Source organism: Meriones unguiculatus, chromosome 2, assembly GCF_030254825.1.
Source record: "Meriones unguiculatus strain TT.TT164.6M chromosome 2, Bangor_MerUng_6.1, whole genome shotgun sequence".
In the NCBI taxonomy this organism is placed as follows: Eukaryota; Metazoa; Chordata; class Mammalia; order Rodentia; family Muridae; genus Meriones; species Meriones unguiculatus.
This window is the reverse complement of record NC_083350.1, coordinates 63,913,354-63,935,537: the sequence shown is the minus strand read 5'-3', so window position 1 is coordinate 63,935,537 and position 22,184 is coordinate 63,913,354. Positions and strand designations below refer to the sequence as shown.

Here is a 22,184-nt window from a genome sequence, read left to right as displayed (position 1 = left end):
TAATGATTATTTGTGTGAACTCTGATTCACATGCACGCACATACACACTCAGGGTCGGTCGGGGAAGAGAGACAGAGACAGACAGAGAGAGAGAGAGAGAGAGAGAGAGAGAGAGAGAGAGAGAACAGAAAACCATCTGGCCCTAGTTCTTGTTCAGAAGTCTCCCTACTCTTGTCCAAGCACGGCATATAGACCGCATGACGTCTATAATAATGTTCCAATGTTCCTCTGGGAACATTAGACAATACCCAGTGATATTTTTATTCTCATACTTAGGGGCAGGCAGGCTACAAGTAGAGGGCATAGGCTGGAATACTGATAAATGTCCTACTATGCTTTGAAGAGTCCAGATTACAGACATTGCCAAGTTTGAGAAGTTTTGCTCAGAAATATTAGAGCTACAGTTACTCTGCACCAGGCACAGAAGTCCCAGGTACTTTCTACATGTTACCCATGTAATCCTTGGCTCTACTCCACTAAGCGTGTCATCCTACATTGCTTGGGGATGCTGAAGGGTGTGCTCGGCAGGTTAAATGGCTTCCTTAAGGCCAGGCAATCAACAAGCAGAGGACTGAATCTGAGCAAAGACGACTCAAACTCAGCTTCTATCAGGTCGCCATGTCCCTTCATCTGTATTCCCTAAAACCCTTGGTCTCCAAGATGCTTGTATTAAAATGTGTGTGTAAATGTGCATACTGACAAGACGGTAAATTGTGGCCCATTATTCCTAAAGTGAATATGAACCTGGGCTAGAGTAAAGGCCGTGAGGTTATAGACAAAAACAAAGAGTTCTTTAAAAGAGAAAAACATGTAAAGCACATTTCATAAGGTAGCTTTGATGAGGAAAATGAGATTTCAGGACAAGAAATTAAGAACGAAAATGAAGACAAAGCAGCCATGTGTGGAGGTGTATGCCTGTAATCCCTGTAGCCTGGGAGCTACAGGCAGGAGGATTGCAGCCCAGTCTGCATGAGATCCCATCTCTAGCACATAAGACAAAACAAAAGGCCACATCTTGCCTCCAATGTTTGATGTATACATGGAGATCCTGGGGTAAGAGATAGCAGACATTGGAGGAGGTACAATGCCATCCAAGTACTCAAAGGGTTGAGCAGTTACTTCTTCCTGTCAGAGTAGTTTACCGTGCCACTTGTTGCCTGTCTCGTGAGCAAAGAACCCAGGAAGTGTCCATCGTCACAAAACAGGAAGGAGGGCAGCTCGCTTTAGACAGCACTCACCAAAAGATAGCAAATAACCGCTCTGCCCCCATCAACAGCGCGAAGAAAAAAAAAAAGACAAAGGCAGCATTTTCAAAGAATGACTTTGTTGAGTTGTAGTTCCCTTGACCTTCTGCTTCACTTGGTCTAGCATCTGCCTTACAGCATTTCTATGGTTAGCTTGGTTCTCTCTTTGCAGGCTTCTAATGGGCTCATCCTGTGCCTCAGTGTTCCATGGTTGGATAGTCACCATTCTTCCAACGTGACAACATTTTCATTTCTTCTTGTGATCCTTTTCTGGGTGAAGAAATCTTTCCCACTAGCCCCTTTTTAGTTTTCTTTGGGCCTGCATCATTCAAGCCTATGCATACATATTCATTTGGCTTTCTGACCTTTGCATGTCTCAGTCTTCATGCTCTCACTATGATTCTTCCTGCTTCTTAAAGACTATCCTTTCTTTCTTTCTTTCTTTCTTTTGTTTTGTTTTAGTTTTTGTTTTTTTGAGATAGGGTTTCTCTGTGTAGCCTTGGCTGTCCTGAACTTGCCTTGTAGGCCAGGCTGGCCTCAAACTTACAGAGGTCCACCTGCCTCTGCCTCCTGAGTGCTGGGATTAATGGCATGCTCCACCATGCCCAGCTTGAAGACTATTCTTAATGAGTTCTGAGTTTTCTAGTAGATGTGAATTATTTTAAATTCATAAATATATTTTAAATTCTCTCTGTGTGTATGTCTGTGTATGTGTGCGTGTGCATTCATGCACATGCAAGTGGCTGTCCATGAGCCAGAAGAGTATGTCAGATGGCTAGAGTGGGAATGACAGGCAGTTGTGAGCCACTCACCATGAGTGCTGGGGACCAAACATGGCTCTCCTGCAAGAGCAACAAAGCACCCTTAACCACTAAGCTGTCTCTCTAGCCCTGGACATGACTTTTCTAGGAACATGACTTGTAGATTATTCAAGGTTCTCCAAGAAACAGAACGAATATGCACACGTGTAGAGACAAAGACATACACTTAAAGAAAGATGTGCTGTAAAAGTTACATTCAAAATGTTTAGCCCATTTGTACTTGGCAAGCTTGAAGAAAATACTGTCTCTCCTATCTAGGAAAGTCTAAAGTTTTGTACCTAATTCATTTTCTATATCTTGTATTTATCAACTTAAAAAAATCTTTCTAGAGCTTAAAATATTTTCTTAAGTCCTAAACAACTTAAGCCTAACTGTAAAACTATAAATACATGACTTTACTGATTGTTTTATAATTGTTCTTACTGTATATAGTTTATTATAAATAAATTTAAAAAAGAAAGAAAACTGTATGACATAAGTCAGGCAAGGAAAATGTTTATTTCTTATTTTCTGTGATTTTGTTGGGAATAATTTTAATAGAGAGTAATGCTTCTATCTTTGTCTCCTTAGACATTCTATATGCAATTATTTATATTATTTCTGTAAATTATTCATTTATTATCTAATCTGGAATAAATTCATGTTTCAAAAAGTTTTATCTTCTTAAAAATAAATATTTCAAAGGAAAAAATGAAAGAAAGATGTGCTAATAAGAATGACCGACGCAATTATGGAGAATTGTCTGCCAACTTGTAACCTAAGGTTCCTGAGAAATCAGAAGAGTTGGCAGTGTGAGTTCCATCTATGTTCAACGGGAAGTGGAGACAGATGTCAAAACTTAAAAGCCAATGATCAGGCAGAGAAGACTGTTCTCTCCTCTTCGTTTATTTTTGTTTGTTTGTTTGATTGGTTGGTTGGTTGGTTTTTTTATGCTGTTCCAGTTCTCAAGGGATTAGATGAGCAAAGTCAACACTGGGAAAAAGCAATCAAATGTTTACCTCATTCTTAAATAGCCTCTACAGATACTCAGAATAGTATTTGACCAAAACCTGTGGGTCGAGTGTACCAGTTAAGTAGACACACAAGTGAAACGTCACACATTCATCTCAATATATATCCCACAGCAGTTTTTCTTCATATTCCAGTGACATGACACTGGCTTCCCATGATTGGCGTACACAGTTTCCTTAGATCTATAGTTGAAGACAGAGAAAAAAAGAGAGAGAATGCGGGTTGGGTACATAACCAACACATGCATTACATGTCCTTATATTTTTCTAGAGAAAGACTCTTCTCCTATAGCCCAGATTGACCTCAAACTTAGGGCGATTCTTCTCACATCAGCCACATCAACAAATGCCGGGATCACAGGCATATATGGGCTACAGGCATGAGATGCCGTAGAGAAACTCTTGTCAATGTAGAGAGAATGCTGTAGTTTTAGAAAGAAAAAGGACAATCATAAAAGCCTTTTCTGATGAGATACAAGTCAAAACACCACAACACAACAAAGGACACAAATTCTAAATTATAGCACAAGATTAATAAAAATAAGCGATTTCCTGAACTATTAGGTGGCCTTCCCTCCATAAAAGTCCCTTTCTCACTAACATGACGTTTCTCTTTTCCTCTCGGTTTGCCTTTTGTGTTCCTTCCTGCAGGGAAAGAGCATGGCTGCTAATCTTAGTCTTTGAATTATCAAACAAGTAAGTCCTGTGTCTTTCCAGATAGCAAGGATCCCTGTGACCAAGCACTCTCTCTGCCTCATATGACTGGTCTGACACTCTCCAGCTGGGGGTTACGAACTTGTTTATGGCTTAAGGATTCTCGTGAGCTTTCTGTAACTGGTATTTGGAGCAGAGGTGAGGAGGTGTGAAAAGACAGCATTCTGTGTTTCACTGTGATTTCACAGGTTCTGTGTCCTACAGCACGTTCTCTTTCCTTGATGGGCTCCAACCCAGACAACGTAGGCTGAGGGCTGGGCTTCCGTGTCTCAGATTCATTTCTCATACCACACTTTTCCGTCTCTTTTTCTGACGCCTGTTCTGACCTGGCCCACTCTCCATCCATCCCTTCTCTAGCTTTTGTGAGGTTCCCTCTCAGAAAGGATCCTGATTTCTTCATTTTTTTTCATTCTTCATTTTTTTCTCCCAGGACATTGTGTCTTAAAGCCTATTCTCCCATCAAAGGGAGCTTTCCTGGTTCTGTTTTCGACTACCCTTGCCCAACCAGAATGTCAATACTCAGCTTTCCTTGGTCGTATCCAACTTCTAAAACCAGAGTGTCAATATGCGCACTCTCCCTGGGCCTACTTGCTAACCCTTTCACTTCAACTAATAATGTACAAACCATAATAAGCACACCTTTATAGCCTTTCACAAAGAATGGCTGCATTCTCTTCCCACGAGAATAGAATCTTACCAAGTTTACTGTGGAGAGAGAGAGGAACCATTACTCAAAATTAACATTACAAGTTAGGTAATGATATCTAGTCTATCCCTTCAACAACGGTGGGAAAGGATTATTTAATTTCAAAATTAACCATTCGTTTTACAATCAACATACATGTTTGTATAAGGACAGATAATAGCAAGTAACCTTCTAACGTTAACTCTGGCTAGTGGGGTTATAAATTATTAGAGATATTTTTACTGATTTTATTTTCTGATTTTCTTGCTGTGTTTAGAAATCACGGCTAGGCTGGGAGGTGGCTTGGTCAGTGAGTGATGTGTTGTCCTTGCAAACTCGAAGTAAAAATCAGGATATGATGGGAAAAGTTTGGGGTCCTAGTACTGGGGAGATGGAGACAAACAAATCTCTGACACTCACTGACTAGAAAGTTTTTATCACGTGGTAAAGCCTGCGCTGGTGAGAGACGCTGCTGCAAAAATTGGCAATGGACAGAACCTGAAGAATAATATCTGAGTTGTCCTCTGGCCTCAAGAGATACATATGACATCCCCTCCCCCACGTACACACACAGGTGTACCTCTGAACATATGTGCACTTACACAGGTATATACACATACAGCACATAGACAAACAAAGGAGATACCATGAAGCTTGAAGCCCACAAGCAAACAGTATTTGTGCTCAAGATTCTGTTTTGTGGGGGTTTTTTTTCTCTTTTTTATTATTATCTTTCATTACAATTTATTCAATTTGTATCCTGGCTGTGGTTTCCTCCCTCGTCTCCTCCCAATACCATCCTCCCTCTTTCTTCTCGCCCTATCCCCCACCCCCAGTGTACAAACCTACAGGTGGGCAAGCCAAACCATAGCACATAATAAAGAGGATTTCCCTATCTGCGTTTGCCTTTTTGAAAATGTTAAGTTACGTGATCTGTATGGCAAAAACAACTGGCCACTATCTTCTAAAGGCACTCTTCATGTTAACATGTGTCAATGTCTTTCCAGCTGCACGTTTATAAGCCAGAAGTCTACTATTACATCAGGATGTCCTTTCTGGTATCTAACCTGGCCAAGGTAGATTGTGTTGGCTTCAATAAGAAATGATGAACACCTGTTCACCATTATTTACTCATCGATATCCTTTCAAAAGCTGCAGAGCCTCCCTGACAGGCTCCTGTTTCAGTTCTCTTCCTGTTCATTGTTCACTCACGACTCTACCTTCTCCAGTTTCCCCACTGCACATGTCCCCATGAGGTTCTAAAGACAATGCATTGCTTTCGTGAGGAGTTGGCCAGGCTGACGTGTGGTGCGAGCACCGTGCCTCCCAACTGACCCGAGTGTGCTCCTCAGCACGGTGGATCAGCCTCTGTAGTATCAGGTGACAGTGGCTTCTCACAATTGCCATGGGCGCTCAGAAAGGTTGAAAGTACCCCCACATTCAGAGTGTGGGTCAAACCATACAAACTCTAGAGGAAAAATGCCTTTACGTTTATTCTAATGATGGAATTTGATTAAGTATATTAAGCAAATTTTCAGATATTAGCTTGCCAGTAGCTTCCATTCACACAATTTTCTCCATAGTGTACATTTCTTTCAGGATGCTTTCTAGTCCTCCTCCTTGAGTAATTTTGCTCTGTGTATTCTTAAGAACATATGCTTGTCTTTTTCTTTTTCCCTATTAACCGCTGTACGACCCATCCGTTATTTTTGGTCAATCTCTGTTTGTTCATAATTATTTATTATCCTATCATATTGACTTCCTTTTTTTTCCAACTTGCTTCATTTTCTGAAATCTTACTTTTATCATGGTTGACAACAACAATTAATTTTTCCCAAGCCCACAACCTTGCATTGGCTTCTCAGTCTCCTCCAGCTCACTGTCAGGTACAGACACACATCTTTCTTAATAGACGGATAAAGTCCATTCCTTCTGCCTTCTGACTGATAAGTCACCTGCCATTTGGTAGTGTAGTTATGAAAAGAAGACGCTTAGTAGGTCCTGTCATTCCTACACGGAATCTTAGTAAACAGCTCTGCTGGGAGGGACCAACATCATCCTCCTACAGAGAACAGTGGGTTCTCTGCACTCCAAGTCACTAGACACAAAGTAAAACATTATGGAAAAACACACCTAAGATCTTAATAACAAATGCTTTCCAAGCATGGTGAGGGTTCTATGTGGGCGATTTCCTGTCTAAGCATTCTGCCAACTTTGACCTTATTAAATTATCTACCCATTATCTAACCAGTTTACTATATTCTTTCTTGTGGATTAATATCTAACGTTGAATTTTTCTTTACCTGTATTCTTATTTCCACATCTAGATCTTAGTACTATTTCTTTGTATCTAGTACAGGAAGTTAAAGCTCATTGTGTTTGAGGAGGGCGCCTCATTCAGCATAAGGCTCACAGAGGAAACTGAAGCAATGATCTGTATAGCACTGTGCATTCAGAACAAGAAAAGGAATTCTTCTAAGAATGAGGTTTCACGGGACTGGGAAAATAGCTCAGTCAGTAAATCACTTGCCTTGAGTCATGAAGACTTAAGTGAGATTCTCAGAACCAAGTTGAGAAAACGAAACAGCAACAGATGTGGTGTGGCCCATGTTTGTAATCCCTGTGCTGGGGAGGATGGGACAAGCAGATCCTTTGGTACCCCTAATGGTAATTGTGGATCCAGGAGCCAAACTCAGCCTTTTCTCCCTCAAGCTGCTTCTTGTCATGTATTTGGTAACAGAAATGACAAAAGTAACTAATACAGTGCTCAGAGGTGTTGGTATGGATTGACCCTGATGGAAAAACAAACACATGCATTCATAAAGGTAGAACAGAGATGGAGGTAATGTCCAACCAATGCCTGGCCCACCCTGAGAGCCACCCCTTGGAAGAGAGCCAACCCCTGTCACTATTAATGATATTCTGCTCTGCTCAGACTGGAGCCTGGCATAGCTGTCCTCTGAAAGGCTCCACCCAGCAGCTGATCGAAACAGATGCTGAGACTTACAGTCAAACATTGGGCAAAAAGTGGGGGGAAGGACAGAAGGACCTGGAGGTGACAGGACCTCATAAGAAGACCAACAGATCAACTAATCAGGGCTCAGAGGAATTAAAGCACCAACCAAGGACCGTGCATAGACTAGTTCTCCTACACAGATGTAGCTGATAAGCAGCTCAGGTTTCACATGGGTTACCTAGTAAGGGGAGTAAGAACTATCTCTGACATGGACTGTTACCTGCTTTTTGATCACTTATCCCCTGGCGGGGCTACCTCCCTAGACCACAGGGAGAAGAGATTTAGCTCAGTCTTGATGGAACTTGATGATCTGCGGTGAGCTGGAGGAGTCCCTTTCTCTGAGGTACAGGGGAGGGAGAATGGGAGAAAAAGGAGGATGGGAGACCAGGAGGAAAGGAAGGAGGGACTATGATCTTGATATAAAGTGAATAAATTTAAAAAAAAAAAAGCTTTAAAAAGAAAGGAAAGAAAATTAACAACAAAATGCAGTCACTTTCAAATAATCCCTTATTCCTGGCCCAAAAAAGTCATAGCATGTCCCAAGTAATACCTAAAGAACTACATGCACATGAAAAACAAATAGCATCAATATTGGTTACATCTGAGGACTGAATTATGAGTGCTCTTAATGTTATTTCACGATTTTCTGGGGTTTTTTCCCAACTACTCTCCCATAAACACATACTGATATCCTCTGTGAGAAGATGGATGAGAAGTACAACTTTTCGTGGTCAAGTTTAAAAGCTGAGTATGTTGTTTTTCTGAGGCTGAATCTAGAAGTAACTATAAAATCAGAAGTGTGGAGGTCAGTTCCCATAAAGGAGTACAACAAATTGGTTCAAAGCCCATACAGAGTTTTCTACAGGATTCAAAGCCATCAAGTTCACAGTGTTATTTAAGAATAGATATTTTCTATGACAAAAAAATAACTTTTTTTATACACCTATTAATATAACTCAAAAGAAAACAGTGCATTTTTAAAACATATGAGGTGCTATTCATATAAATAGACACAGCCAGCAACAGCCCCATTCTTTCATTTAAAACCATCAAGCATAAACAGATCTTAATATTGAAAGAACACTTTAGGTCAGCTGCTCAATGTGGCCCAAGAAAGTATTCGCTTGCAAAATCTCTTCCGTAGATTGCAATCTTCTTGCATTATTGTTAACAAGATTTGCCACTTAATATAAACCACCACCCTAACAATAAAGGACTTTGTGGCATTCAAAAGAAAAGGGCAGTTTTAGAATGTGATCTGGAAAAAAAAAAAAAAAATTGGCATCTGCAGGGACTCCAACTGTTTTGCCTTGTTTTGATTTTAGTAACTTCCACAGTCAGTGTTTGGGGGTGAAGAGGGGGAGCTGCATTGCAGAGCTCAAACTTGTGAGCTCCAGGAGCAGTGTGAATACCTTGAGTGCATGAGAAATTGAAAACACTGCCCTGCAAGGAGGAGCAAAGTACGTGACCTCCTAGGCTTCCTCAAACCTCTGTGGAACCAGTTTGGCAAAGAGACTTTCTGAGGGTCACTTCCTAATCATCACTGGTGTCACCAGACATGATTTCTGCCCCAGTGGTTGGATTCTTTATGAGCAATTAAATGATCGTCATCAACATAGGTGGGTTATCTTACAACTTCTGATCACATAAAGAGGTAACAAATTCATCCTAACATGCTTGAGGAAGGATTTTTTTAAACACGGCTCATAAGCCAAATACACTGGCATCACATTTCCTAATGTTTAAGGAAAGAGAAATCAAGCAAGATGCTTTCACACGCAATGAGGACTATTCGGCGGACTGAGCGCGCTGGGCAGTACCTCGGGACTAAGTGAATGATAAGCCGTTAGGTTTTTCAAAACGAAGAGCAACGAGAGACACCCACAAGCCATCTGTAGAAGAAAGCACCAGGTAAAGACTGGTGAAAATAAAAATGGACACGGCCGGTAAAAGGGCCTCTTTTCAGCCAGCCACACGTGGGGAAGGTTATGAATTATTCACGGTGTGGCTGAACTAGCCTCTCCTCAGCCACAGCCCTGCAGAGGATTGGCGGGTGCTCCTTTCCAGTGTGGCTGCCCTCGCCTCCTTGCATGTTCTCTTGCGCACGTTTCCTAGCCTTCTATCCTCACGAGTCACCACACTGGAAGACTGGTCAGGGCTGGGGCGGAGCCAATTCTAATCTCAGCTGATTTGTTGTGAGGCTTTTCTTCTCTTTCCTCCATTTTTAATGACAGAGAAACCTTACAAGGCATAACATTTTATTCTGGCAGCTTTCCTGCGATGAAAAGTTGTGGGTGTGTTTTTGTTGTTATCTGCCCTCTGCTCTACAGCCTTTTTGACCCTTGTTGCTGTTTTACCTCACAGCCTTCAACAGGATTTTCGTGCCAATTTTCTTACACATTTGGATCTGTTGCTTGATAATTTCCCGAGTTTTACGACGGTGGAGAAATGTAGCCAAGAGTCTTTGTTGGTGAGCCGTTCACCGCATTTGTTACACATCAAGGTGAACTTGCCAAGGCTACTGTTCATATAAGTTATTTAAAATGCAACAAACATGTATAGTTTCTGTTCTGAAATCTTTTATAGTGGCTATTTCCTATGTTCCGTTTAATTCGCAAAAGTGTCACCAGTAAATGGCCTGGCTACAACAATTGGTTTTAGCATTTATTCATTTATTGTGTAGGGTAGGCAGGACACTGACCACAGTGATGAGTAGAGGTCAGAGGACTACCTTCAAGATTCTGTTCTCACTCTCCATCATGTGGCATCCAGGGCTTGCACTCAGGTTGTTAAACTTAATGACAAGCTCCTTCACCCACCAAGCCATATCACCAGCCTAAGGGGGAGGCAATTTTTTAAATTATTTTCTTTTGTTTTTATTAATTACAGTTTATTCACTTTGTATCCCAGCTGTAGCCCCTCCCCATCCTCTCCCAATCCCACCCTCCCTCCCTCTTTTCCTATGCCCCTCCCCCAGTCCAATGATAGGGGAGGTCCTCCTCCCTGTCCAATACGGGCAATTTTTAAGATTCTAATATAAAGACTGCAATAACCCTTGCTTGAATTTTTTTCATAATTATAGTATGCAAAATATCAACTCCCAAGCTGAACCCTCTTTTCCCAGTCCCTTTCACACTTTCCACTGTCCAGTGGCTCTTATTTAACATGCTGTGGGTAGGAACAGGCTGCCCTCACTATTTCCCCAAAATTGTCCATTATATTGACACTGTATTGTATCCCAAACTCATAAAGTGTATAAGTGATGAGTGTATTATGAGTGTATGTGCATTGTGCTGAAAAAATGCTGTTTTATCAGCAAGAGGAAGTTCTGTCTCTTTCACTCTTTCTCTTGTTCACAAATAAAAGCTCATAACCAGCCTACATAATACTAGCCAGAATTTATTGAGCATTTAGTATGCTTTCAGCTGCATGCTTGGCATTTCCCTTTAGATGACGGCAGAACTTTACAGAGGAGGAAACAGAGGTTTGAAGAAGTTACATGAGGTATCCATGATCACAAACATGAAGTGAATTAGAAACAGATATTTATTTGCTTTTAAAAATATATCATATAATATATTTTCATCATATTCTTTGCCGTCCCCAACTTCCCTCAGATCTCCCTCACCTCATCCCCCACCAACTTCATGTTCTTATTTTCTGTGTGTGTGTGTGTGTGTGTGTGTGTGTGTGTGTGTGTGTCTCAGGTTTCTAGCCCAAATCTGCTTGAGTGCATAGCTGCCCTTAGAACTCCTCTCCCAGCCTCTAAGAGGGACTGTTCAGGACAAGTCTGCAAGGCAGAAGTGCTGGACACACAGCCCTGGAGAGCTGTCTCCTCCAAAGCACTGAGGAGTAAAACACACACACCAACTTCCCTAGATTTTAATGGTTGCTGGGCATGGAAAGACGAATGAGACAAGGTTCCTCTTCCTCAGAAATCCTGCATCCAGGGAGGGAAGGCAGATGCACTGACCATATATAATGAAACATAAGTGACATTGAGAAAGATATTAAATATGGCTGCAAAGCAACAAGAAAAAAAACCAGAGGGACAAATCCACAGCCCCGGATGACAGAGCTTCAACTGGCTGTGGCAGAGGGAAGGAAAGAACTGTGACTTGAGGGGACTCCATCAGCTTCCCTCAAAGGAAAAGGTGTTCACTAACCCCTTCACTGTGCCCTCGCAGGCAGGCGCTTGGGCGTCCTCAGAAGGGCTTAGAATTGCTGTTGGCCCAACTCAGAGACCCCAGGCTCACTTTAGTTCATTCTGGCTGGCAAACTGTCACCACAGACGGGTCAAAAAGAAGCTGCTAGGAAGGGAGCAAAGTATTTTTTTCTTCCCACATCTAAGCTGATATCAAAGTTTACATTAGAAAAAAAAAATACGCTTTGAAACTAACCTCCTGTGTACTGATGTACGTTCAGCCTGTTTACCGACTAAATTAATGTGTTTTGAATGCTTTGAAAGTGGCTGTGGGAATATTTCCTACTGCGTTAGTTACTGGTATTTAAAAATATCTAGTAGGCGGAAGTAAGGGGTAAGGGTTAGTATTTGAAGACTTCAGTGGCAATTTAAAAATGAATACAGTTATTTTGTTCATTTCAATGCTTTGGGAACCCTGGTACTCTTATACCTGTTACTCGTTTCCATCTTTCTTTTTCCTAGTTCATGAAGTTGAGTCAGCAAGAAAAAAAATATTCAAATTAGACTTGTCATACAGGGGGAAAAGAATCTGAGTGTGTCGGGGTGGGTGGAGGGGGAAAAAGCAACTTTTTGTCAGAGTCTTTTGTATCTCAGCAGCTGGATTCATTGCTGCCATGGCAACAGACCACATGATGAGGTGTATTAGATTGCTGTGTTGAGCACAAGAGGAAGAATGAACACAGCTTTTTATTGAAGTTAAAGGTTACTTTGGAGTTTCTGCTGTGGAAGTGTGTAAGGTCCGGTAACTGCAGCATTCAGCAGATGTAGCACTTTTGCGGAAGAATTAGGGGCATGTTGGTGCGTTAAACTACAAAGCCAGGTAAGGCGCAATCGGAGCTTCCGATCTGAACTCTCTTACCTCTGAAGCATAACTTGCTGGTTGGAGTTTCACTGCTGGCTTCACTCCCACCCCACCCCCATTCCCACACAGGCACAGGAAAATTTTCTGCTGCCCCCTTCCCAAGTTCTCCACCTCCGATTTCACCTGTTTTAAACTGGAAAGTCTCATGTTCTAAATGCGTTGTGAATTTGTAGTTTCTCTCTCTCTCTCTCTCTCTCTCTCTCTCTTTCTTTTTTTTTTTTTTTTTTTTTTTTGTGTGTGTGTGTGTGTGTGTGTGTGTGTAAGAAAGAAACATAGAAAGGAAGCAGAAAGAGCCGTCAGTGTTTTCGGATCAGTGTAGGACTGAGTGAAGCATTTTCTTCTTTTGTCCTTGGCAAACGCTCTGCTCAGAGCCGTTGGTCCAAAGCTACTGTCTCCTGCTAATGTAAGCAGAAGCAGGTCCTCAGGCAGGTTGCTCAGTGAACTCACCGTGTGCAGCCTTTTCTCTCCTCTTGCGTCATACTGACTGCCAGCCACATCCAGCTTCGGAGTTCCATTTTACCAGCAGTTTTTACCGTGTATGTCAATTTACCTGCATTCTTTTTTTTTTTAATGTATTACAACTGTATGTGCATAACCAGAGAAATTCAAAGCAGAAGTAAATACTCTATGGATGAGTGCAAAATGAACCCTTGCTTGGAGATAGCTGCAAGAACCGAATGTAAACAGTGCAGTGTGGCTTGCTGCACCATGGAATCCCAGAGTGAGCACAGAAACCTCCTCCCGATTGGTCACCCTGGCAGCTTACCTCGAGGAGGAGGCTCTGAGATGCCCCAAGCAAGCCTGTGAACAAGAGAAATCGTCCTTACTGATAACTTTCTCTGGTTCGTAGATTTTACTAACCTTCTACGCTTCGTTCCTTCAAAAGAATGGCATTCCTTTTAACTTTTAGCCAAGGGCGAAGCATACAACCTCTCTTGTCTATTCAAAGTTGTCTTGGCAGCTGACAAAAGCAAAATATGACTAAACAATTGCAACATTTGCTGATATTATAGCCTGTTCGCCATCCACTAAGGAAAACCTTTGAAAAATACTTTCTTGATGAGATAAAGTCAATTATCTGTCACTGATTAACACATAGAAAAAAAAAAAAACAATACACTGTTCCAAGATGAGCCATGTTACTATGCTTTCTTTTATGCTCCATTTTTGTTGTTGTTTCCTTGGTCTCCAGTTTTAATGTGTCCAAACTAACTCCCAAGTTTCACCTAGGCATTATGGTCACTATTCTGGACACACTTCGCCATGTTTTTTTTAAACGAGGGACTGTTTCCCACGAGAACAAATATCAAAGGAAGTATAATCACAACTCACATTTGCAAAAGATTAATGCTTCCTTCAGAATTCAGTCTTTTTCTTGTTATTTATACTACAGAACAATCTTTCAGCATGTCCTTCAAGACATGAAATATTTCACCACTGTAGGTTGTTATTACTAAAGAATAGGAAGCCCCCCCCCAAAAAAAATCAGTGAAAAATCAGACCTCATAAAATATTTTATAATGTGAAATTCTCCAAAGCTGGTAACATCTTAGCTTTAAAAACTAATAATAATCTGGGGGTAGGGGGAAGAATGATCTGTTTTTATTGAAAGAAAAAAAAAGAGGATGAAAAAAGGGAAGGCAGAAAACACAAAGAAAGGACATGACTCAAATGACAAAAGGTAAAAAGTTTCAATGGTCTAGATTCCTTTCTCATTAGCACATAAGATATTAAGTAGATGTCTTCATTAAGATTTCTATTGCCCAGCAGGGTATAGAAGCAGATGCTGAGACCCATAACCAATCTTCAGGCAGAGTGCAAGGAATTTTATGAAAGAAGGGGGAGATAAAAGACCTGGAGGGGACAAACACTCCACAAGGAGATCAACAGAACCAAAAAATCTGGGCACAGGGATCTTTTTTGAGACTGATACTCCAACCAAGGACCATGCATGGAGATAACCTAGAACCCCTGCACAGATGTAGCCCATGGCAGCTCAGTGTCCAAGTGGGTACCCTAGTAAGGGGAACAGGAACTGTCTCTGACATGAACTCAGTGACTGGCTCTTTGATCATCTCCCTCTAAGGGGGGAGCAGCCTTACCAGGCCATCAAAGAAGACAATGCAGCCATCCTGATGAGACATGATAGGCTAGGGTCAGATGGAAGGGGAGGGGGACCTCTCCTCTCAGTGGACTGGGAGAGGGGCATGGGAGGATACAAGGGAGGGAAGGTGAGAGTAGGAAGGGATGAGAAAGGAGACTACAGCTGGAATACAAAGTGAATAAACTGTAATTCATTTTAATCTTATTGCTGTGATCATAAACCATGGTAAAAGCAACGTGTAGAGCAAAGGGTTTGTTTGGGTTTGCAGATGTAGTCTAGCATGAATAGAACTCACAGCAGAAACTCAAAGCAGAACACTGGAGGCAGGAACTAAGGCAGAGACCATAGAAGAATGCCTTGCTCAACCTGCTTTCTTACACACCCCAGGACAGTGGAGATAGGTCCAGTGGGCTCCTATCACATCAATCAAGAAAATATTCTGCAGACTTGCCTACAGGTCAATATTATAGAGGCATTTTTTTTTCAATTATGGTTTCTTCTTCTAAGCTATGTGTAGGTTATATCAAGTTGACAAAAAAAAAGTATAATGTATTTTAAAGAAAAGCACTGAGTTGTACATACAAGGTTGAATTAGTAAAAAGTATTCTCGCTTAACTCTTCCAACTTTAAAATACAGGTCATTTGTGGGGGCAGGAGGAGTTCAAAACAAGGTTTCCCTGTGTGGCCCTGGCTGTCCTGAAACCTGTAAACTAGGCTGGCCTTCAACTCAGAGATCTGCCTCCCTCTGTCTCCTGAGTGCTGGGATTAAAGGCATGCACCACCACTACCCAGCTCAATAAACAATATACAATTCATTCTATTAGCTTATAAAACACACACACACCTTTAGTTAAATGGTCTCAGCCCTAATTTGAGTTACCATTTAGCAAGAAGTGTGTTTTATAAAAATATCTATATTCTGCTATCAGGTTGTCATGTCATCTGACACCAGACCATATGTAAGCATCTCTGCAGCCATTGTCACAGAGAGGTCAGAAGAGAGAAGTTGCTTTTAGGTAGCCAGTAAGATGGCTGAGAGGGTACAGACACTTGCTACATAAGTCTGCCCACCTGAGTTTGAAGGGAATGATCACGTCCACAAGCTTGTCCTCCAACCTCCATACTTGTCATGACACCTGTTCCTGCATATACATACACAAATAAAAACTAAACTTTAAGGCAGTGTTTAAAAGGAAGCTTCCTCCATGGAGCCACTTGGTACCTTCATTCTTTGGTTTATTTGTTTGTTTTGTTTTGTTTTCGAAACAGGATTTCTCTGTGTAGAAATATGTCCTGCACTCACTTTGTAGACCAGGCTGGTCTCAAATTTACAGTGATCCCCCTGCCTCTGCCTCCCAGAGTGATGGGTTTACAGGCATGTGCTGCAACGCCCAGCTAAGACAATATTCATGAGACAATCCTTGAGTAAGCCAATGAATGAGGATTCAACATCAGCTCTTGCACCATTACCAAGTGTTATTTTTTAACTTTATTTCATTAAAATGTGTTTTATTATTGACCACTGTAATTTTTATATGAAGAGTTTGGACTTCTGACTCTTTTTAGTGGTTCATAAACTTTTCAAATGAGAAAAAAAAAAAAAACCAAAACTCTGATGCCATGGTCATAATGCTGGTGAGAATGACAAGGGAAATAGTGACTAATTTGGAGTGTGTCATAGATTTAGAGAACATGTTTCTAAATCTTATAAGGGGACAATATTTTCTAGAAAGAAAATAGGAATCTCTAATGCATTGTCTGGTTCTCCGAAAAACGTTTCCAAATTTAATTAATTCCATTAATAGCATTTACAAATCACTGATAAAAGATGTGTTTTGTTGTGTTCTTAAAGGGCTGTATTATAAGATGATGCTGGTTTTCTTATATAAACACTAGAGGCTTTCATAAAAGTGATTGAGCTCATCAATAATTGCACAATCAGTATGTGATAAGAAAATAAACTCAATTTCTGGGGAAAAGTCATTTGTAATACTTTCAGTGTATAAAGAGCATTCACTTGGTTTCATTTTTATAATAATTTCAGAGTCATATATTCCTTGACCCTGGTATAAATGTAATGAAATGTTCACAATCAATGCCCCTTTAATATTTTAATTATCTTACATATTAAAGTTTTAGTTCTAAACAGTATTTTATGTCTCAAACCTCTTGATTTTGAATTACTTGAAGAGAGATTATAATCAGGAAAAAAATCTCACCTCTGCCTATTTCACACATGAGAGGAAATAATAGATGGATTAGCAGTTCCCGTATTGAGTGAGGATCCATGAAAGTAATAGAGAAAATACAGAATTTGGAGTAGAAGAGCATGGCCTCAATGGCAGAAGCAACATAAGAATAGTGGTATTACTTCTGGGAAATGTTTTAAGGAAAATTAAAAGACAAATGACAAGCTAGAAATAGCATTCATAACATATAGGAAAGAGAAAAAGTGGCATCCAAGTGTTATGCTGTGTGCCTGCAACCCCAGCACTTAATGCTACAAAGCAGGAAGATTGCAAGCTTTAGCCCAAACTGGACTACTTAGCAAGTCTTTGTCTGAAAACAATAACAACAAACCAAGGAAGGCAGACAGGGGCAGGGAATAAGAAAGTCACTAGAAAAGGTAGGAGAGGAGGAGAAAAAAAGGGAAAGGCAGAAAGAGAAGGGGAAAATAAATATTGGAAAGGAAGAGATTTATGATTTGAACCCCCCAAAAAATGCAAATGAAAGACACTTGTCAATTATATATTTCAAATAGCTACAATTTAAACAAATGGAAAAACTCAGAAAGGTGCTCAAAGAGCACTTTTGTCAGCATCATCACCACCAATTCTGTCACCATTATCACCACCACCCCTGTCACCGTCACTACCACCACAATAACCATACACTGACAACCTGGCATCAGGCATTCATCTGTGCTACTTGACGCTTACCACAACCTAGGACGTGAACAGGTGCTGATTTCTTAATGAGGGGAGTACCAGGAATTTCAGGTCTGGGATGTCAGCTCAAAGTCAATTCTGTCCACCATGCTGAGTCTCCACCTCCCTACTCTTTTATAGAGTTTAAACTAATTCACTCTGAACGCCCGGAAGCTGTGTGCCCTTGATGAGTTTCAAATGGCAGCAGCATAGATGGTAGACCAGAAGGAGGACTTACTGGAGGGGCAAGTTAGTTACCATCCAAAACAAAGATGAATGTAGTTGGGAGTCTAGCAGACTTCGTAAAGGGCAGATCTGAGAAGGCTTTTATCAGTTGTCTGTCTTTACGATAAACTGAGTAGAAAACATCTAACATAGATTTTTAAGCCCCTGTAAAAATTGTCAGTGTGTATGGCATTTGAGAAAGATCATTATGGCCAATGAAATCAAGCACTTCTTATGATATGCAAGCTTTTCTAACAAGAGTAGCCACAGTCATCCTGTTAGAAAGGAATACGATTACATCATCTTCATTCTTCAACTGTGAGACACATCCCATGTCTGTGGCTGTCACGTAAATGAGATGAGATCTTTATGAAATTTTTCTGACATTAAAACCTCCATGCTTCTTTATTGTCTACAAAAGGTGCTTATTTTTATTTCATAGGAGTGTTCCCCTTACAAGTGGAAGAAACCTCTTTCTATTGAAACTCTGTCAATCAAGTTGACTGACATAGCTAAGTCTCAACCTCAAATAATGTGCTTCGTTGAAATAATCTACAAAGACACCTGCAGGACTCTGACCTTCTAACAAGGAATGTCTGTTGCTCATGGGCGTAATGAGGGAAAATGAAATCCCTCTCATACTTGGGATTTGAATAATACATGACTTGGTTCACTGCCATCTTGCTAGAAACTGAATGCATGCTCTGACATTTTTCCAACCTAAGGTAGCAACTGAGAAGTTGGAACATCAGGTCGGTGGCTGGCCAAAGCCTCATTCTGTGTGGCTAGATAGGAAGAAGTTGCCACCAAGGTCAAGTGAGCAATTCCAGGCAGACTCAGTTAGACCCAAGTACAAACTCGGACTTGGATCTATTTCCTCCTGATGTGGATTTCTGGGTGTGGGTGGATGGTCAGTTTCTGTACTAGAGGAATTCCATGGACAGTTAGTTGGCTTTAAATCTCACTGAAATGTGCATGCTGACAGATGCAGAATTAAAGATAGGACACATACAGACACAAGGCGAGGCTAGAACAACGCTTCTGTTGTGCCGGGTTCCCGGGAGGGTGCTGCTGCTGTGGGCTGTGCATGATGAATAAGCCACATAGGGAAGCAAAGAGATTTGAGCACAGTGTGGCTTGGGGAAAGGGGTGGTTCTGGAGGTATACAGAAGACTATGGAATAGAAATTAGACAAAGGCTGAAATCTGAAAAACTGGCAGTTACCTTGACACCTCTGTCTATGACTACTCTGCAGTGAGAATGCAAATGTGTTGACTAATTATGTCACCGGGCAAGTGTGCTAACCAACTGCCACAGGAGGCTGACAAGAGGGATCAGAAAGTATCCTCCAAAACTATGTCTGCAAACTTGTTTGTGTGTTTGCCTATGGAGGCCAGAGGTCTCTGCTACTACGTCCTAATTAAGATTAACTATCAACTTGTCACAGCCTAGAATCATTACCTGAAACAAGATATCTATTGGATAATTGTCTTCATCAGGTTGGCCTATAGGTATGTCTGTAAGGGACTGTCTTGATTACTAATTAATGTAGGAGGACCTACATTAGTAGCTCAGTGTGATTGGTACTATTTCCTAAGCAGATTGTCTGGTCAGATTCCTAGGCAGAAGAGTGGCTAAGTATGAACACGGACCAAGACAGCAAGCAGTGTTCCTCTATAGTTTCTGCTTAAGGTGCCAGTCTGGGTTCCCGCTTCAGCTTCTTTCCATTCAGTTGCTTTTGGTCAGCATGTTGGTCAGCAGGTTTATTGCAGAAATAGAGATAAACTACATTATGCCATTTCCCTTTTGGCTTGGCTTGGTTTGGTTTGGTTTGGTTTGGTTTGGTTTGGTTTGGTTTGAGATAGAGCCTCTCACTGAGATCTGAGCCTTGTTGGTTAAGCTAGGGGAGGCCATTAACTCAAGGATCTGCCTGCCTTCTCCTCCCCAGGTCTTAGATAATAACCAGGCACCACCATGCACAGATTTTTACATGGTTCTCAGTATTGAATTGAAGCCCTCATGCTTGCAAGGCAAGCATGTTGCCAACTGAGCCTCCACTCCAGCTCCCTATGCAAATATTGTATTACTTCACTGTCTAGAGAAGTAACAGACTTTTAGCAATAGTAATAACTAACATTTGTGTGGTGAATCACAGTTCAGAAAGTGTTTTCATTACATAACAGCTGAATCTCCTACAATCCTGGAAAGTAGATAGCACCCCTGTTTCCTCTTTTAAAAAGTATTTATTCATTTGCTGGGTTTTTTAATTTAATTAAAATACAATTATAGCATCAGCCCCACCTTTTCTTTCCTCCTTCTTGTTGCTCCCATTTCCAACACTCCCCAAATTCAAGGCCTCCTTTTTTAACCATTGTTATCACAGATACTCAAATTCAAATATGTATGTAAATACAACCTGAGTCCACTCAGTGCTGTGTGAATGCAAATGTATCTACAGCTGACCACTAGGTGCTGGATAACTAGTCAGGGGACTCATGCCCAGGTAAAGATGAAGGAAAATAGCCCTGCACAGTGGTTCACGCCTTTAATCACAGCACGTAGGAAACAGAGGCAGGCACATCTCTGTGGGTTTGAGGTCAGCATGGTGTATATAAGAGAGTTCTAAGCCAGTCAGATCTATACAACGAGACCCTGTCTCAAAAACAAACAAAAGTACAGGATAACCATACTACAACACACAGCCCCGAAGGAGATAAGTAACAAAGAGAACCCAAGAGAGGAAGATTAATTCCCACTCAGAACTGCAAAGAGAAGAGACAGTGGAAGTGGTCATAGAGAGGGAACAGGGTAAGAGAGGGAACATGTAGAAAAAATGAGGGTTGATATCAGACCTGGGGGGAACAGGGGCAGAAAGACAAAGGGCTTGCTGAGAGAAGAGAATTCAATAATAAAAAAAATAATAATGCATTTAAAAGCCAAATAGGATGCTTGTTGTGGGGAGATGAATGATGGAGACAGACAGAAATTTGAGTTTGCTAGCCAGGTAGACTGGCCTTCTATGTGAATTTCCAAGCCATTGAAAGACCATCTCAAACAAAAATTGAAAGGCACGTCTGACCACACACACACATGCGTGCACACGCCCTCATATACACACCACACATATGGCCAGATGTGCATGCACACATGAAACTGTAGTTTCCAATAAATGGCTCTTTCATTTCTTCAGAATATTTTCAAGTTAAATCTTCTTCTTAAGGGTATTTCCAAAATACTCTATATACATACATGTATTTAAAAATGTCAGCTACCTGATCACTGGTGCTCTGTACCCCTCCAAGTAATCATTCTGACACTTACACATTTCTGTAAAGTTTGCTTATTTTTTAAATAGAAAAGAATAGTCATCAATAACAATTCCCGACATGGGACAGTAATATGAAAGAATGGAAAACTCTAGATAGGTGAACTCAAATGGGCAAAACCAGATGATGGGACAGATATGTTAAACTTACACTAAATTAATAAAAATGACATTATTGTGGCCCCAAACCACTCTCTCATACATGTAACAAGGAGACACAGTATAACAGTATAACCTTATCTTGCCTATGAAATGCTTACTGTCTTTCTAGTTGTATATATGACCTTTGGATCATATGCCCTGTGAATTCTTTGCACCCACCTATTACCCAACATTGCCTTTGAGCTTAGATGTTTTTTTTTTTTTGCCTCCTAGAGAGTTAAGAAATATTCTTACCTCTACTAATTCTCCATTAGAAGCAGTTATTAAAATCTGGGCAGGAAGAAAAAAACACAGCACATGACCATCAGTAACAAGTAGTTCCAATTTAGCTAAACTCAGAAGTTCTTTAACTAGCATGGCTGCACTTAATTATATATGCTTTTAATTATATATATAAGCATATATATATGCTTTCCTTTAAAGTGCAAAAAATTCTGAATTTCAGCATCTATCACTGAGTATTTAGTAATCTGTTAAAGCAATGCTTTGAGTTTAAATAGTCTCTTCTGATATAATCCTTTGATTAGGGCAGGCTTGAGCAAGAGAGACTAAATCAAAGAGAAAACCTATCTACCAGCTTTTGAGTTTTTCACACAGTTACAGTTAAGTTGGACTACAACTAGGGAGGGTATTAATATAGACAAAACCCTGGAGACAGTGTAGACAATATGAGCAATGCTTATGTGTGGATTAGGATAAGCCGGGTAAGAAAGACTTACCAATAAGGAAGAAATTTATTATGCAGTTATAATATTGGGAAGAAAAACAGTTTAGGGTGTAAAATAAAAGACAACTAAGTCATTGTTAGTTAGATTTAGTAAAGCAAGCTTAGGAAATAATAGAGAAAAAGAAATTTTCAAACAACTTTATTGTGATATCATTGGT

At 40.7% G+C, this 22,184-nt stretch overlaps 1 protein-coding gene across 15 annotated transcripts in view; it reads left to right on the top strand.

The window, feature by feature from the left end:
- Nucleotides 1-22,184, top strand: part of Dtna (dystrobrevin alpha) — a 358,988-nt gene that overhangs the window by 184,983 nt on the left and 151,821 nt on the right. The window contains exon 1 of one of the 15 annotated variants that reach the window (XM_060377609.1): nt 12,331-12,514. The exons of the other annotated variants lie outside the window; for them this stretch is intronic. The gene's annotated coding sequence lies outside the window, so the exon portion shown is untranslated. Of the gene's footprint in view, nt 1-12,330; nt 12,515-22,184 lie in introns of those variants that run through there. 15 annotated transcript variants of the gene reach the window in all.